The sequence below is a fragment of the Theropithecus gelada genome, chromosome 5, assembly GCF_003255815.1.
Source record: "Theropithecus gelada isolate Dixy chromosome 5, Tgel_1.0, whole genome shotgun sequence".
Lineage (NCBI taxonomy): Eukaryota > Metazoa > Chordata > Mammalia > Primates > Cercopithecidae > Theropithecus > Theropithecus gelada.
Genome location: NC_037672.1, coordinates 67,075,149 through 67,092,361, shown reverse-complemented (window position 1 = coordinate 67,092,361; position 17,213 = coordinate 67,075,149). Strand labels below are relative to the sequence as shown.

The following is a 17,213-nucleotide window of genomic DNA, read 5'->3' as shown; positions in this document are numbered from 1 at the left end:
GGCAAGAGAAATATTCTAAGAAAAAATGAGAGGTCTGCTGTCTAAAGCCTTTATTAATGAGAGATTTATTTATTATTTAAGGAATAAAAAAAATTAAAGCTCTGATGCTGCAAACAAAGCTCCTTGATGAGAACTGAGTTCATGCTGAGATAAAAAGTTACAAAGCAAGAGAACAGCCTCATTATATTTTTAAAATTCCACGGAAAATCACTGTTTTGCTAAAGCAATGTGGCAAGACAGCCTGGGACCCAACATTGGTGCCCAGGAGGGTAGGAGTAAAGAGCTTTAGAAGCTTTGAATCTTTTTCTAAAACAATTAAGATTAAAGGACTTAATCAGGAAATCTGAGGTTATGTAAGAGGTGAACAGGTCAACCAGCTCATATATCTCGTTTGGGGCACATGCTTTGGATGACCAAACTTTTCCATGGAAGATTGTACTTTATGATAATTCTTCCAGAATGAAAGAACTGACAAGAAACATTAAAGTTTGAAAAGCGATCCCCACCACCACTGACATCTGAGAACATCCTGGCCTCTCCAGAGACATCTGACTGAGGGAAACAGGTGAGCCAGCTTGGGCTCCAACCCCAGGAAGAGGAAGGGAAGTGGGTCACGCCTGGTGAAGTGGCCTGTCTCTCTTGGCAAGTCAAGCTGAGTGATTTGGAGACTACAGACTCTATCTTGGCTGGCCTGGCCACCTCACAACCTCCTCTCCAAAGGTGACATGTACTGCAGCTTAAGACATTACATGGCACCTGAAGCAAAAACTAAGAGTAGATATGGAATAAATCTTCTAAAGCTGTAAGGCTTGATATCCACAGTAGATTATTCTTAAGTTAGTGAGAAGAGAAAATTCACTATTTCAGCAAGAACTACCCAGGAAGAACCAAAAGCCTTCTGAGATGGTGTGTTCAGGGACAGGAATTTAGGGAATAGACCCAATTTTTCTTTTACTTAATCAATGTTGGGTTTTGGTGTTTCTAGGAGGGCACAGAAAACTTGAACTGGAGAAGCAAGGTTCATTGACATGTGCCCGTTGATACTTCACTAAGTCTTTACTAGTAAAAATGATGACATTTATCTTCCTTCTTAAGCCATGTCTATTCTGTTCCAATTTTACCAAGAATGACACCTAGGATTTGAAAGGGTGCCTGTGTTCTTTGCTGAGCACTTACTGCAAGGTTTCTAACAATGTAAACTTGACCTGTGTTTGACTCACAATGCCCAACAAAAAAATACTGCTGTTTTGAAATTATAGAGATAGCAAAGTGTAGCTTGAATCTTGCTGTACACTCAGTGATTCTACCTGCTCGTTTTCTTTTCACTTATGATGCTGATGGCCTATTCTAGCATCGTGCCGCATCATGTTAAGAAAACACCAATCAATCCTGCACCTGTGGGAGAGCAATTTCTGCTGGTTTCAATGACAGTGGAAAAGTAATAGGTCTCAAATCCTATCTGCAATGAGAATGTTGGCCCTCTTCACCAAGGCTTCTAAATGTGCAAATTATATTGTTTATGCATTTTCTTGATCTTATTGTTATAAAACTGCATTTTTCTTAGCATCAGACTTCAGTAACACTTGATTTTTCTTTTTAATGAGGAATTTGGCAGAACCTAGGCAATTATCTGGGAGCTGTGTAAATTCAGGAAACCTGATTAACAGATCATAATTCACCTAGGAATTTAGGCTTAAGCCATGGTGGATAAAGTTTCTTTCTAAAAGTGTTTGGCAACTTGGCTTTAAAAGGAGCACTAGATTGATTCAGTCTGTGCTTTCTTGCCATACGACATCATTTCAAGATACAAATTCCATTTATATTGTTGAAAATGTATAAGATATGCATAAGTTTATTTTGATTTAACAGGGAGGATAAATGAAATGTTCTGCTAATGAACATATTCCAAATAACTAAGCTTACTCTATATAATGTAGGCTGCAGATTTTGAAAAATGAAAAAAAAAACTCATTAAAGCTATATTTAGCAGTGGTAAGGTCACTGATAAGCTCCATACCTCCAGTTATCATCTGTTAAATAAGAGGATGAAATGAGATGATCATTAGTGTCTGCTTTTCTTTATGATCTGAAACGGATTCTTAACCTGAGGTCTATCTAAACATAAATGAACCACAAATTAGCAACAGAAAGCCCACAAAACACCCGAAATTGTATAAAACATTATGTGTATGTACTTATTTGCATTTTTTCTTGGATGATCCATAAATTTTATCCAAGACCTGAACTTTGTGCCCCTAGTAAGTTTAAGAATATCTAACATTCATTCTGTGATTAACTTAACTGTTAAGTGATGTAGCCTTTCTTTGAAAATTCATAAGGCTTCTCAGGATATTCTAGTATTGGCTTTAGTTTTTTGTGGCCATAGCTTCCATCACGTAGATGACTCTTGCATAAATTCATCTCACCCTCAGATCACCCTTGAAGAAAGACATTGTCCTCTCAAGTTACAGATGAAGAAATGGAGGGGCAGAATGTTCAGGTATGTCAGTAAACACAGGAGTCAGTTTTGGTTTCCTGGTCTGGTGCTTTTCCCATTACAGTCCATTATGTAGAGTATCATAAAACTTACATTTTAATGCACAAAGCTCAGTATTTTGGAAGCTACTTATGTATGCAAAGGTCTCCAAAGTTTAGACCTCAAAAAGAAAAAAAAACTAATTCAAAAGAAATCAGACTAGTAGCAAGTATGAATTTTAATTTAAAAATGGAAAATACCAGCTGAACATACAGTTCTTCAGTTTCTGCTCTCTAAATTCTGATTTAAAAAATTTATATAACACAATGTGATTTCTTTTACAGAGCTTTCAGGTGGAACACTCAGTCATCAAAAGCTCTTGGTAGTCAGCTAATGTCCCCATTATAGAGATGACAAAAGTCAAGACTCATAGAATTGAGGTGACATGTACAAAGTCAGAGAGAAAAGTGCAGACCTAGAACTTGATGCTGATCTCATTACTCCAAGTTTGCACTTTTTCATTGCACCCACAGCTGTGTCTGCAGTGTCCTTAGGGCATCAGGGATAGGGGAGGGGTGCATGGGCTGGGAAATATGTTGCCAGGTGAGACCATTTGTATAGACTCATGTGTTGGAGAGGGAACTGTCTGCAAAATAAATGCCATAGTAAGATAAACTACATTTTCTGGAGTCTAGATTTGAAAGTTTTTTCTGAAAGTTCAGAATCTTTCTCCATACCAAACAAAGGACAATTGTATCTATGAACAGCAAGAAAACAACTGAGACTGAAATCTTCCCCGTTGTAAATGCAGCTTACAACTTTTTACAAGACCAATTTTTGTGAACTTGTATTTCTTTTCTTTCCAGGGGATGACATGGCCTGATTCAAAACAGGGGGACTGTGGGAGAGATTTAGCACAAGAAAGGCTATTGGTGTTCCCTATGTCTTATTGGCTTTTTGCGAATTCCCTAGAACCTGAAGCCCAGTAATTACTCTATAATCTTTTGCCAATGTTAAGCTTTTTTTCCGAGTAGGTCTATGACTTTAAGTAGCTGGTATATATTTTTATGATCAGGCTGTACTGCAGGCACATTAGAATGCACTGGGAGATGCATGATTTATATATTTTGATTTTGACTTCTACAAGATTTACATCTGGGCTGAATACATAAATTAATAGTGGTTTGCCACTATAAAGGAAAGAATCATTCAAGTTCAGCCAATCTGATTGTATCACCAGAGTGGTGGAGGAGCAACTCAGACAAGTTCTCATTACAGATGTGCCAGGAACTTGGGTTTGGAGACCCACCTCCCTGCTTTTGAATTACATCTCTGCCATATAGTGGGCAAGGGAAGAGGGAACGAACATTTATTAAATCTAATAAGGTGTCAACCATTGTGTTAGGCACTTTACAGACATTTTAATTTCTACTCTATACCAGCCCTGGAAAGTTGGTACTACTGGTTTCAATCTCCAGATGAGAAAACAGAGATTTAATGAGGTTTAATAATTTGTCCAAAGCCACAGAGTTACTGACACCCACATTTGAACTCAGGTGTTTCTGCCAATAAATTCATGTTCTTTCTATTACTCAGCACTTCTTATGTGGGCTTTAATGTCTCCATCTGTAAAATAAGATCAGTAAGCATACCTTTTAAGACTGCTGGATTATAAGAGATTAATTTATCAAGAACAGTCTTGGATGAATAGTATTTCTCTCCCTACACTTTGTTCTGGTAATAGCTCTGATTTTGTTTTTTGATTTGTTTGTTTGCTAGCTTGATTGATTACGGGTTTTTGTTCTTTTTAAAGATCTGGGCCTACCTCAGCTTTTTCTAAGATGCAGAAGCAAAGAGATGATTCAATATAGAGGTGCCTCTATGACATTAGAAGACAAGGAGAACCAGAATAACATTTTGTTCTTCTGTCACTTATCTAGAGTAAAGAGCTGCAGGCAGGGAATGGGGTGGTGCTGTTCTGCACCCTGGGAGAGTGTGTGGGGTTGCCAGGTGTCTTCTTAACTGTGCACCAAGACCTTTGTGCACAACTTTAATATTCCTTCCTTAAGCAGCTACAGTCTGTCACTTCAGGGAGGGGTTGAAGGTAGACAATGGCCAAGCTGCACATTAATAGGCCTGCAGTATTCCAAATGGCCTCTTATTGCAGGCAGGTAGCCCACAGTGCTGCCCATGCCTGGTGCATGGTAGGAAATGTGAACAGAACTTCATGAGAATTGGTAGGGAATGGCAATATTTTCTTGCCTGTAAATGACAGACAACTACTCATAGAGAGGCTTGGGAATAACTACTTATCTCAGAAATAATGATTGTTTATTTATTTATACCTTGCTCCTGGCATGAAGGTGCTGGAGCTCTCTGCTTACAGATAACAATCTAAAACTGCATGTTCCAAGAATAATGGAAAGCATCTATATAAACCAGAGTGGTTGAAAAGGGTGATGACGCTTAATCCTAGGAAGATATTTTGATATTTTTATTCAGCTAACCTTGACTCAGCACTTTCCTTGAACTAGGGATATACAAAAATAATTAAGGCATAGCCTTCATCTTTAATGTACTAACAGTCTGGTAGGGGACCAGACATGTGTACTGAGACTATAAGGCAGCCTGGTAGGCTCTGTGCTGGAGGTATGAATGGGATATAACAGAAACCCAGAGCAGACAGGGTGACTATTTTACTTGATGAAGAAGTAATATTTGAGTTACTTTTTAAAGGATAAATAGGAACTTGCCAAGCAAAGAAAATGAAAAGTGGGGGGTAGAGGAGTACTCTGACAAAGTATGTAGAAAGGTCCAGTGTCCACAAGAAAGATTGTGAGGAATTTATGAGGCTCGGCCATAGGACAGTAAGACCAGAGACCAAGATTGGGGCCAAAGTGAAATATCTGGTACTCTGAGAAATGAAACTTAACGGGATTAAGCCCTAGCACTGCCATTTCTAGAATGTGGCTCTGAAGAACTTACTAAGTCACTCTGAATCTTGTTTTTCTCATTTGTGAAATGGGCCTAATAATAGTTCCTATCTCCAAGAGTTATGAGGATTAAGTCAAAATACCCCTCTGGACAATTCTAGCACATGGTCATGCTCAATAAATGCCAACTCTTTGTAGTATTTTTAGTAGCAATAGTCAATTTTTATAATAAAATCAATAGCACTATCTAAGAACATAAATAATGTCCACATTAGGCTTCTCAAGAGTCTTTTTAAAGGAAAAGATCTGGAATAGGGCTATCCAATACAAAACTCTCTGTAATGATGAAAATGTTCTCTATCAGTGTTGTCCAACTTAGTCATTATCTGACTACTGTGTCTGACTACCGAGCATTTGAAATATGGCTAGTGCAATTGAGGAACTGAAGTTTTCATTTTATTTAATTTAAATAGCCATGCATCTTAGTGGCTGTTGTATAAGACACTAGAGATCTAGGTTTATAAAATCATAAAATGTTTTATCTGTAAAAGACTTTAGAAATTGATATAAAGCTCTTATCCTCCCCCCATCACCATTTTACAAATGTTTCTCAGAGGGAAATTGATTTGCACAGGGTTGCATAACTAATGACAAACCTGGTGCTAGAACCCAGCAGCTCTTCTTGCATCCTAGGCAAAGTTCTCATTATTCTGAAGTCTGGTTGGATTATTCTTTCCACCTTAGAAAGTGTCTGTTGCAAATGCATCATGGGTTCTGATGTTCCACTCAGCCACCTTTCCTCCCCTCACCATGTTCATTTCTACTTCTTTTTTTAATAATATAATATGCATGCTACATCCAGTAAATCCCAAGTAATCCATAACTCACTGATAGATATTTTAGCTCCTGCTCATGGGAACATTTTGTATCAGCAGCAGCTCATTTAGTACAAAATTCTCAGCACCATTATTTTCATAACTAGTGTTTTGTTCTTTTTGTTGTTATACTATTATTAATTTTTGTTACTTTGCCTAAGTATTAAACTTGTGTCAACAAAAACATTGATCTTTTTTAGCATTTACAAAACATAAGTTCTGATTATTCATCATTAAGAAATTAGGATGATCAAACCATTTAGCAGAGTCATCGGTTAAGAAGGATTGATCAGAGCGCTATGGGAATATGGCAGAATAGGAAGCACCAGTTTCCCCATCTAAACAAAATTGCAGTTGCAGAATCTGTCTGGTCTATTTTGGAATTCTGGAATCTATTAGAATGATTGTAACTTCCAGGGAAATGATTGGTAATAGTAAATTTTGGTTAATTTCAGCTTGCAGCATGGCAGCAGCTATTCATTTTCCAGCCCCATGGCAGGCAGTTGTGCACATGTTTCATATGTAACTTGCAGGCAGTTTGTAGGTGCCAGGGTGAGCAAAAGGAATCCTACAAAAACTGGAGATATATATTCTGATTGCTGATTGCTGTGTCTAATCTTTGAGGTACACACATATAGGAGGAAGCCATTGTTGCAACCCTTTCTTCACTGTTGCAAGCCCTTCTCCCTTTGGCTAAAGCAAATTTCATAAGATCTAAAGGACCAGTGCACTTTTATTTTATTTTTTCTTCTCCTCCTCCCACTTTATTTTTCTCTTCTTCCTCTTTTGGAAGACAGACATTTAAAGTCTAAGACTTCTAAAAACAACCACGTATATGGGGCATTTAGAAAGTCACAAGATATGCCCAGGGAAGGACACAGTCTTAAAAACTAACTGAGAAGACCTTAAGTTTACATGTTGGGCTTATCACCAGCACTGACACAGCCTATAGCAATTAAAAAAAAAAAAAAAAATTAGCAAACCCTGGGGAAGGGGAAGAATCTAATTTCCAAAATCACTACATTATTATATTCAAAAGTCCAGCATTCAACAACAACAAAAATCACAAGACACAAAAACGTAGGAAAGTATGTGTGGCCCATTCAAAAGGAAAAATAACCCAATAGGAACATACTTAAAAAATACCCAATGGAAGATCTGTGGTACAAAGACTTTAAAACAACTGTCTTAAAGATGCTCAAAAACCTGAAAAATGATGTGGAGAAAGTCAAGGAAACAACGTATGAACAAAACAGAAAGATTAATAAAGAGAGAAAAAAAACTAAAACAAAACCAAAAGGCAGTTCTGGAGCTGTAAAGTACAATAACTGAAATAAAAAATTTGCCAGTAAGATTCAAAGACAGATTTCAGCAGACTGAAGAATCTGTGAACTTGAAGATAGGACAATGGAAATTGTCAATTCTGGAGAAAACAGAAAAAAATATCAAAGAAAAGTGAGCAGAGTGTAAAGAATCTGTGGAATATCATCGAGCAGACAAATATACACATAATGAAAGTCTTGGAAGGAGAAGAGGGATAGAAAAAAGGGAAGCCAGATTATTCAAAGAAATAATGACTGAAAACTTTCCAAATTTGATGAAAGACATGAATATAAACATTCAAGAAGCTCAACAAACTGTAACTAAAATGGATTCAAAGAGACTCACACCAAAGCACATTATAATCAGACTGTTGAAAGACAAAGACAAAGAGAGAACCTTGAAAGCAGCAAGGGAGAAGCAACTTGTCACATATAAGGGATCCTCAATAAGATTATCAGCATATTTTTCATTCTAAACTTTAGAGGCCAGAAAGCAGAGGGCTGATATATACAAAGTGCTGAAAGAAAACACACAAACAAACCTGTCAACCAAACATCCTGTATCTGTCAAAACTGGCTTTCAAAAGAGAAGGAAAAATTAAGACATTTCCTGAAAAACAAAACCTGAAAAAGTGTTTTACCACTAGACCGGCCCTAAAGAAATGCTGAAAGAAGTCCTTTTGGTTGAAATGAAAGAACACTAGGCAGTAATTTGAAGACATGTGAATAAATAATAAAGATCTCAATAAAGGTAAATACATGAACAATTATAAAATCTGGTAACTTTAACACTTTGGTTTGTAACTCCACTTTATGCATTTTATATGATTTAAGAGACTAATGCTTATTTTTAAAACTATTATCAGTTTTAAAATCTAGTCTTATTTTAACTTTGGTTTTTAATTCTACATTTTGTTTTCTACATTATATAAGAGATTAATGCATAAAAATTAGTTTATACCTTTGGACCCACAATGTGTAAAGATACAGTTTTGTAGTATCAATAACTAAAGAGAGGTGGGAGTGGAGCTGTATTGGAGCAGAGTTTTTGTATGTTATTGAAGTTAAGATGTATAAATTCAAATTAGAATGTGATAACATTAAGATGTTAAATATAATACCATAAAAACCACAAAGAAAATAGCTAAAGAATATACAGATACACAGAAAAAGGAGAAAAGAATTAATGCATTTAACTGCAAAAAAAAATCAACTAAGCAGAAAGGAAGACAGCAATGCAGGAAATGAGGAACAAAAAAAGCTATAAGGAATATAGAATAGAAATAAAATTGCAGAAGTAAGTCTCTTCTTATCTGTCATTATTTTAAATCTAAATGGATTAAACTGCCCAATCAAAAAACAGAATGAGAGAATGGATTTTATAACAGTATGATCCACCTATATACTATCTACCAGAGACACTTCAGATCTAAAGACACAAATAGGTTAAAAGTGAAAACATAGAAAAAAGTATGCCATGCAAATAAGAGAGCAGGGGTAAATAGGCCAGTCACAAAAAGAAAAATACTGTTTTATTCCATTTATTTGAGGTACCTAAAGTAGTCAAATTCATAGAAACAGAAAGTAGAATGGTGGTTGCTAAGGGTTGGGAAGAGAAAGAATGAGGGGTTATTCTTTAATGGGTATAGAGTTTCAGTTTTGCAAAATGAAAAGAGTTCTGAAAATGGATGGTGGTGATGATTGCTCAGAAATGTGAATATACTTAATGCCATAGATCTGTACACTCAAGAACAATTAAGACATCTTAAATTGTAATCCCCACATGTCAAGGGTGGGACAGGTGAAGGTAATCAGATCATGGGGGCAGTTTCCCCCACGCTGTTCTCATAAAATGAGTGAGTCTCACAAGATCTGGTGGTTTTATAAGCGTCTGGCATTTCCTCTGCTTGCACTCACTCCATCCTATCATGCTGTGAAGAAGGTGCCTGTTTCTCCTTTGCCTTCTGCTGTGATTGTCAGTTTTCTGAGGCTTCCCCAGCAATGCGGATCTGTGAGTCAATCAAACCTCTTTCCTTTATAAATTACCCAGTCTCAGATATTTCTTCATAGCAATGTGAAAACAGATTAATATAGATGGTAAATTTTATCTTATGTGCATTTTACTTCAATTTTTAAAAATGTGTTATTTCTTGAAAAGGTATATTAAACCGAAAAGAACTGAACATATAATTCAAACAGATACTTTTAGCTAATGTTCTTAACATCATTAGTCACAATAGCCAAAATATGGAAATAACCCATGTTCATTAGCAGATAAATAGATAATCAAATATGGTATATACATGCAGTGAAATATTATTTAATCACAAAAGGGAATATAGTTCTGATCCATGCTACAATGTGGATGAACTTTGAAAACATTTTGCCGAGTGAATGAAGTCAGACATAAAAGGTCGCATATTATATGATTTCATTTATATGAAATATCTAGAATAGGCAAGTCAAAGAAACAGAAAGTAGATAAGTGGTTGCCAGGGGCTAGGGAGAGGAAAGAAATGGGAGTGATTGCTTAATGGTACAGAGTTTCTGTTTGGGATGATTGAGAAGTTTTGGAAATAGATAGTGGCAATGGGTGAACAACATTGTGAATATAATTAATGCCACCCCATTAAGCACTTAAAAATGTTTAAAATGGAAAATTTTGTAATATGTTTACATATTATAACATTTACAAATCTTTCTATGTGCCAAAAAATAAAAATAAAAATGGGATAATCAGGTGTCGACAAAGACAAGATCTTTGCAGCAATCATTGTAGTTAGCTATCCTTAAACTAAGAGTCAAATGTGCTAATGGGACTGTTGTACCTGATCTACACAAGTGTATCTCTTCCCTTCTGCAAAGAGAAATATCACTCTTTAGCTGTAAATGACCCTCGTTAGGGAATGGCGCATGGTGTCAGGGAGTTTGACTAGACATTGAAAGTTTGCTGCCTTCTGCTTAAGACATGGGCATGGTTGTGTAGAAGCAGGGAGGGATAGCTAAGGAAGAGAGGGACAAGTCAATTAGCGTTATACTCACAGTTCAAATAATACTCTTCTTTTATGTGAAGGAGCTGTTATTAATACTTAGCTCTTGCCTTCCTGAGCACTTACCAGTGAGCTCTACCTGGAGAACAGCATTCACAATCTTAAACTTGGTTTTAGCCTGGCCTGCGTGATTGATGAGGTCACATTAGTCCCCCCACTTCAGACACGCTGTCATCTTAAGTTCCTAGAACATTCCCGCAGGTCCTGCTTTCAGCATTGGTCTGTAATTTTCCTCCTATTAGCCAGTTTAGCTAATGCTTACTCAAGTCTTCAGATCATTTGCAAATATTGCTCCCTCAGATAAGCCTTCCTGACCCCTACTCTTAAAAAGTAAATCAACTCCTTCCACACATGGAAAAATACACACACACACACACACACACACACACACACACTCACTCATTGCATCCTTCCTTGATCTTTTGTTTGATTCTCTTCACAGCTTTTAATACACTTCATTTTTATTATTATTTGTTTAATATCTATCTCCTCCTTAGACTATAGATTCTATGAGGGTAGAGACCCTATCTCCAGGGTCTAGTCTGTTCTCAGACATTCAGTAGAAGCTTAGTAAATATCTGTTGAATTAAAACATAGGTAAATAAAAGAAAAACTCTATTAATGGGTAGTGACTATCAACTAAACACAATGAATAATTTTTTGCTAAGTGAGTAAATGGATAAATTACCTGTCCTTATGAGAAATCTAGGTTAGTTTCTACTTCTCTTGAAAGTTTAGGAATAGACTTGCCTAAAGACCAAGAACTAGAAAGAGACTGAGACTCAAACTAGTAAAGCAAAATAATAAGTGAATTTGTGATACTTTGTGAATATGACTGTTAAGAAAGCCCAACGTTTAACACTTGATCAAAGTAAGCTCCTGTTCACTCATTCCACCCCCCAGATTCCAGCAGCAAGACAATTTGCTTCAACCTTCTAATTCGCTTCAACCTTCCAATTCATCAAGGATGAGGGGCATTGTTCAGAACTCAGTTCTCACTGATAAATTGTGGAGTAAAAATGTTCTTAATAAACTTTTTTTTGTATAAACGAAAAAAGTTATTTGAGATTGAAAAACTATTTCTTAGTTATTAATACTATCTTCAGGTGTCTTCTGTGCACATAGTCTTCAGAAGGTTTTTTGCTGAACTAGATGATGGCATGCAGATGCATAGCAAGAAGAAGTGGGGATCTGGGGTACAGATGGGCTAGAGCAGGTGGATTCCAGAAACTTCCTGGGCAAGTGGAGGATACAGGTGCTGTCCTTCCTTTGTAAAAGGGCAAAACTGATATTAGAAGGGATTTTCATTAACTTGTGCTCTGTTATATGTGGTGTAACTTTCTCCTCTTTTCCTTTCCCCACCTTCCAGTATGAAATCTTTAGTAAAATTCTTCACTAAAGCCTTGATAGGTGAGTTTCACTTTGGTTAGCAATGAGGTATGAAGAATCCTGCTGTAAGGTTAATGAGCAAAAATTGCCACATCAAAAAGTCATCTCGAAAACATGACCGTGTGATTAGAAAAATAACTTCACTTCTATGGTATTCTTTTCAAAAAATCATGGCCCATCTAATCATGGGAAAAGCATCAGACCAACCCAGACTGGGGACAGTCTCCCCAGTACCTGACCAGTGATTCTGAAGGGTGTCAAGGTGCTGAAAACAAGGAAGGGCTAAGATATCATTATATAACAGAGTAGACTGGGAAAACATTCCAACTGAATGCAATGGAGTTCCTGGATGAAATCCTGGAACAGAATGAAGGCATTAATTTTAAAAACTGGTGAAATTCAAATAAAGTCTAGATTTAGTTAATAGCCATGTACCAATGTTGGTTTCTTAGTTTCGACAAAAGTAAGATGTTAACAATGGGAGTAAGTGGGTGAGGGGCACATAGCAACTTTTCTATAAATCTAAAATCATTCCAAAATAAATAGTTTGTCTACAGGTAAAGCCTCAAAACTAAAATAGTCAATTTTGGCTTCTTGCTGAACTTAAGCTCTTTGCTAAGTGGACAGTGGTTGTCACCAAAGTCCCTTGACCTTTGGCTCCTATTAAACATAGCTATCATGTTAAAAAAAAATGTTTTAATTCTTAAAATGGCAAGAAAGACTTTATTCAGGACTATTGCAATATGTGTCAAGACTATTTTAAGAGGGAAAAGCAATCAGGCTCAACTCTAAATACAATAATGACAAATGGGGGTTTATAACCAATGAGTAGAGTGAGGGGCGAATGGACGGCAGATCACTGACAGGAGACATCCAGGGTAAGGGGAAGTTGCTAAACCAACTGAAGAGGTTTTTTGAAGGCAAGCCAAGGACTTACACATCAAAAGTGTGGGGTGAGGAACTTGGTCAGATATCAAGGGTGGGGGAATTCTCACTAAAATGACTTGGCAGAATTCTTGCTGAGACTGGGCTAGGCAAGCCACAGACAGGAGAGGCGCCAAGGTCGAGGCCTAGTCAAGAAGAGGGCTGAGGGTAACCCAGCTGAAGTTCAGTCAAGGAGAGGGTCTTTGTCATCATCAGTCACACTGTTTGAATTTGAGTGGTGACTATCCTACGCACATTCACTTCATAGCTTGACTTGTATCCAGATGATTTGGTTGTATTAATTTTCTTGGCCTGGGAGCAGATTCCACCTAAGATTTCACATTCACCATCTAGAGTTTGGCCATTGGCGTTACCAGTGTTGATGTTATTTGAGCCAATTTCCTCCCAAATTGATTGGTTTGTGGTCCTGGAGACAGTAAACTTTTGGGATTTGGCATGTGATTTTACAGATGATTTGGTACCTGGAATCCACCAAGCCGTTCTTTCTCAGAGCCAAAGCCCTTGAAATATGTTGAACTTTCCAGTCAAAAGATCCTTATCCAGGTGTAAGAACTGTAAGAACTTTACATGTAATGAAAACATGAATTCCATAAATCTGCCAATTTAGGTATAAAAGATAAACTACAGAAGCACTTTATTTTCCTCTGGGCCAGTCCAGCACATTAATTCACATTAACATATTGAGGTATGGAAGGCTTTGAAAAAATTAATAAGCTCAGTTTCCACTTTGCATTATTTATTCTTGAGAATGAGTGTTTTTGTTTGTTTGTTTGTTTGTTTGTTTTGGTCTTTTGGGTAATTCCTGGAGCAATGTCTCTCCATGTAAAACCAAGTGACAAAATGAGTGCAGTCAGACAATTTCAACTGGAACCAGTTTTGTTTTTTTGGCCTGTATTCTGACCTAAGATAATCTGCACAATAACCCCATTTCTTCACCTGACTTTGGCTCTGGAGACGCCTTAGAGTTCTGTCTGCAGAGACACAGATTGCGTCATGGAGAGCAGCAAAGCAGAAGCCTTGTTGGGGTAAGGCCAGTGGAGGCTGATAGTGGCACATGGGCTGGGCTAGTGAAAACAAGTTCAAAGTTGGTTGGATTTTTTTGTTTTGTTTTGTTTCAGTTCCAAAAAAAATTTTCATAGGCGAACGCATTCTGACTTTCCCAACTCCATAAATAAACTCTGAAAAGACATGAAAGAAGGTCACAAAATCCAACCAAATACATGCCTACCTGTAACGTCTTGTTCTGCTGTTATTAAACTTGTGGTTTTTCCTTGGGGGATCTTTTAATATAGGGAGAAGGTGAAACCATGGTTAAAATATTGGGCAAAATGTAACCATTATTAATAAGCAACACACAGATGGATTGTTAGCCAATGCCTCACTGCTTTGGTGGATTACTTAAGTATCCCACCAGCACAGTGGTAAAGTGGCAAACACAGAATTCTGTTGCCTTAGAAGAAACTGACCAGAAAATATAAGTGTTTCGTTATTTCTGAAGTGTTTGCAGGTTCCTCCCCTTTTCATTTTCCTTCTTGCAAAACTTTTTAATTTTAACACCATCTCTTAGCCAGCTTTTAAAATAAAATTAATATATGTTTATGACTTCATTTCTTTTCAACAGTTTATGATATTTAAGGACAAGCCAACCACTATTTATTTATAGAACTTGATCCTATTTCTGTTTCTCTATTTTGTCTCCTGGAAAGCAGAGGAAAAGAGCTCTAAATTTATCAGAGAAATTAGACATTGAACTTTACTTTCCCCAACTTCTACAAATAAACTTGAGCATTTGTTTCAAGATAAAATTAAGAGAAAAAAATTGTATCATTTGAAAATAAGATTACTAAAACATTAGGTCTAGATAATTAAATCTGTACAGGTCAGGAAATATAAAAGTTGATTATTCTGATTTTAAGCATTATTGTTTATAAGGATGCTGTAATGCTAATAAGACTTCAGCACTTCCTGAATTCTATACCATTACAACTTCAAATGAGATTTAAAATTTTTACATGTCACGCCCTGATTATTTGTCAGTGTGCATAGAAGAAGAAAGAGGAAGGAAGAGGAAGGGAAAATAATTCTGGAACTTAATTAATTGTGAAACCAGCCTCAGCCCCTGGACGTGGTCTTGTTGACTGCAGAGATAAGGCAGTTTGGGGTCAGTTGTCCATTGTGCTTTCTTTTGCCAATGATTGTCCTATTCATTAACTCATTCATTGCATTTTTTATTCATTCATTCAAAACAAATAAAAGAACTTTTCCTTTTGGCCATTTACTTCTGTTCCCCTTTGCTCAGAGGTGGCAAAATGCATGATGAAACTTCTTTGAACAGAATTAAAACAAGCCTGAGTTTGGGAAGGTGTCAAAATTAAATTCTAGAAATACGGGTAGATCTGTAGGATTTTTGGTTTCCAGTCATTCTGAGAATAGTGGTCATTTCCCATATTTAAGAAATGTTTTGAAAGACAGGCTTTGAAAGTAGGCTATGGGCTGGTTTGCCAGAGTAGTTTATGTTCAAAAATGGAAATAACCTTCTGACAGAGAATCAAAATGGACTAAATACAAGCACATGGTAAACCAAGTTTTGGCTGCTTCTCTCTCCTTGCAGGTGGACATTGTGACGGTAGGTGATGGTGTGTGCATAGGGCTTCTCCTGATGATGAGGGAGAGGGTGCAGAAGGGCAACTGACATCCCCTGCTGTTCTTTCTCATTTACAGAAGTACCCAGAGAGAGCCAAGCTCTTGGGTCCCTTGTCATTGTGTTGGGGGGCAGGTGTCCAAGGCCCTTTTATGGCTGTGGTAAGCTGTTTAAGGAGGGTTTGTTGGCACTTAGAGGGAAAGCATGAACCCAAATTTCTATTTAACATGTAAGAAGGGACTTAAGTGCCAGAATATATAGTACAGCACTCAGAATGTTGTATCACCCAAGTTGCAGACAACCAAGTCTGAATGTAGTTGCCACTCCATTGTATCCAGTGCTAGGACATGTGTTGTGTCTTCCAGACTCACCCAGTGGTCCCCTGCAGTCAGAGGAAGGCGGAGAGGGCACACGGCCTCACATTTCATGAGGAGGGCTAAAGGGCCCATCTTGCTGTGAAAACAGTCAGTGTTGCAAGAGGAATGATGTGTTTCTCAAGCACCTGGTCTGGAGGCAGAGCTCTGAGGCTGTCTCCTTTCTTCATCAGGCAGGGAAGCCAGAGAAAATAAAAGTTAAAAGACCTAGTAGTGTTGCGATGAAACTAAATACCTAGTGAGAAAGCAGATGTCTTTGTTCCTCTCCCAACATGGTCAGCTGGGCTGTTCCTTCTTTTCTGGGTGCCCTCAACACCTTACTATCAGCCGTCACCCAGTGGATAAGAATAAAGTAGCCGAGGAGCAGCAGGGGTTTTGTTTTTCACTGTTTTTGAGATTGTAGAAATTGATAGCGCACTACACTCTCATCTTGAGATCTGTGGGCCGAGCTCCCAGGGTTCTTAACCGGGGCCAAGTTAGTCTGGATGCAACCTTTTGTTATTGTCTAAGTCACTGGCAGACTTAAAAATCACAGCGGTTCACAACCAGATGATCAGCCTAGGGATGGAGGCGGGACAGGGGGTAGTCAGTATCTCCACTCACATGTCATCTAGTCACGATGCAGAGGTTGAAACACTGAGTTAAAGGAAGCTTATCTTCATATGAAGAATTAGAGGCCACAGCTCCTTAAGCTAAATTTAGAAGTGTTAGTATGTGAACAGGAGATATACAGTATCTCAGGTTTCCTGGGGCACCAGCCAGATAAGACATTCCAAATAATTCTCCTCTTTGCCTAACTTGTGCCTCACCAGGCAGGTCAGAGGAGGCACTGCAGAAGGAGCTATCCTCTTGTGTGGCTCTGTTCTTCTTTTCAAGTTTGAGGGGTTTGTGGACCACGTGAGGCTGGACGGCTCACATGTCAGCTGCCAGGCTCTTAGTCACAGACATGGCAAACTTCCATCATTTAAGCAGTGGCACAGGTGTTGTGGAGAAGTCCCAGAGCTCCAGCTGTGTGACAGAGGGAAGGGCCAGGTCTGTGAGAAAATAAAATTATTCTCAGCCTCTCTCCCATATTACAGTAAGTCTAGATAGAGTAAAACGTCTAATCTAACTGGATAAATAGCTATTCAATTGCCTGGCACGTGGATTACCTGTTTTATAGGTTTTACTGAGCATGTTTCAAATCCAGAGACCCTGTCTTGTTACCC

General features: G+C 37.7%; 1 protein-coding gene and 1 long non-coding RNA gene across 4 annotated transcripts in view; one reads left to right on the top strand and one right to left on the bottom strand.

The window, feature by feature from the left end:
- PARM1 (prostate androgen-regulated mucin-like protein 1) overlaps positions 1-17,213 on the top strand; it is a 117,346-nt gene that overhangs the window by 18,180 nt on the left and 81,953 nt on the right. The window lies entirely within an intron of this gene.
- On the bottom strand, positions 2,691-16,890 carry LOC112625252. Of its 2 annotated transcripts, XR_003119551.1 has the most exons (4): positions 16,815-16,890; positions 16,003-16,169; positions 13,231-14,168; positions 2,691-4,102 (listed from the first exon to the last, which is right to left on the bottom strand). It is a non-coding gene; the product is annotated as an uncharacterized LOC112625252 (long non-coding RNA). The 2 variants fall into 2 exon arrangements; XR_003119550.1 differs by lacking the exons at positions 2,691-4,102; positions 13,231-14,168; positions 16,815-16,890 and adding exons at positions 11,666-11,923; positions 14,219-14,270 and having other exon boundaries at positions 16,003-16,652.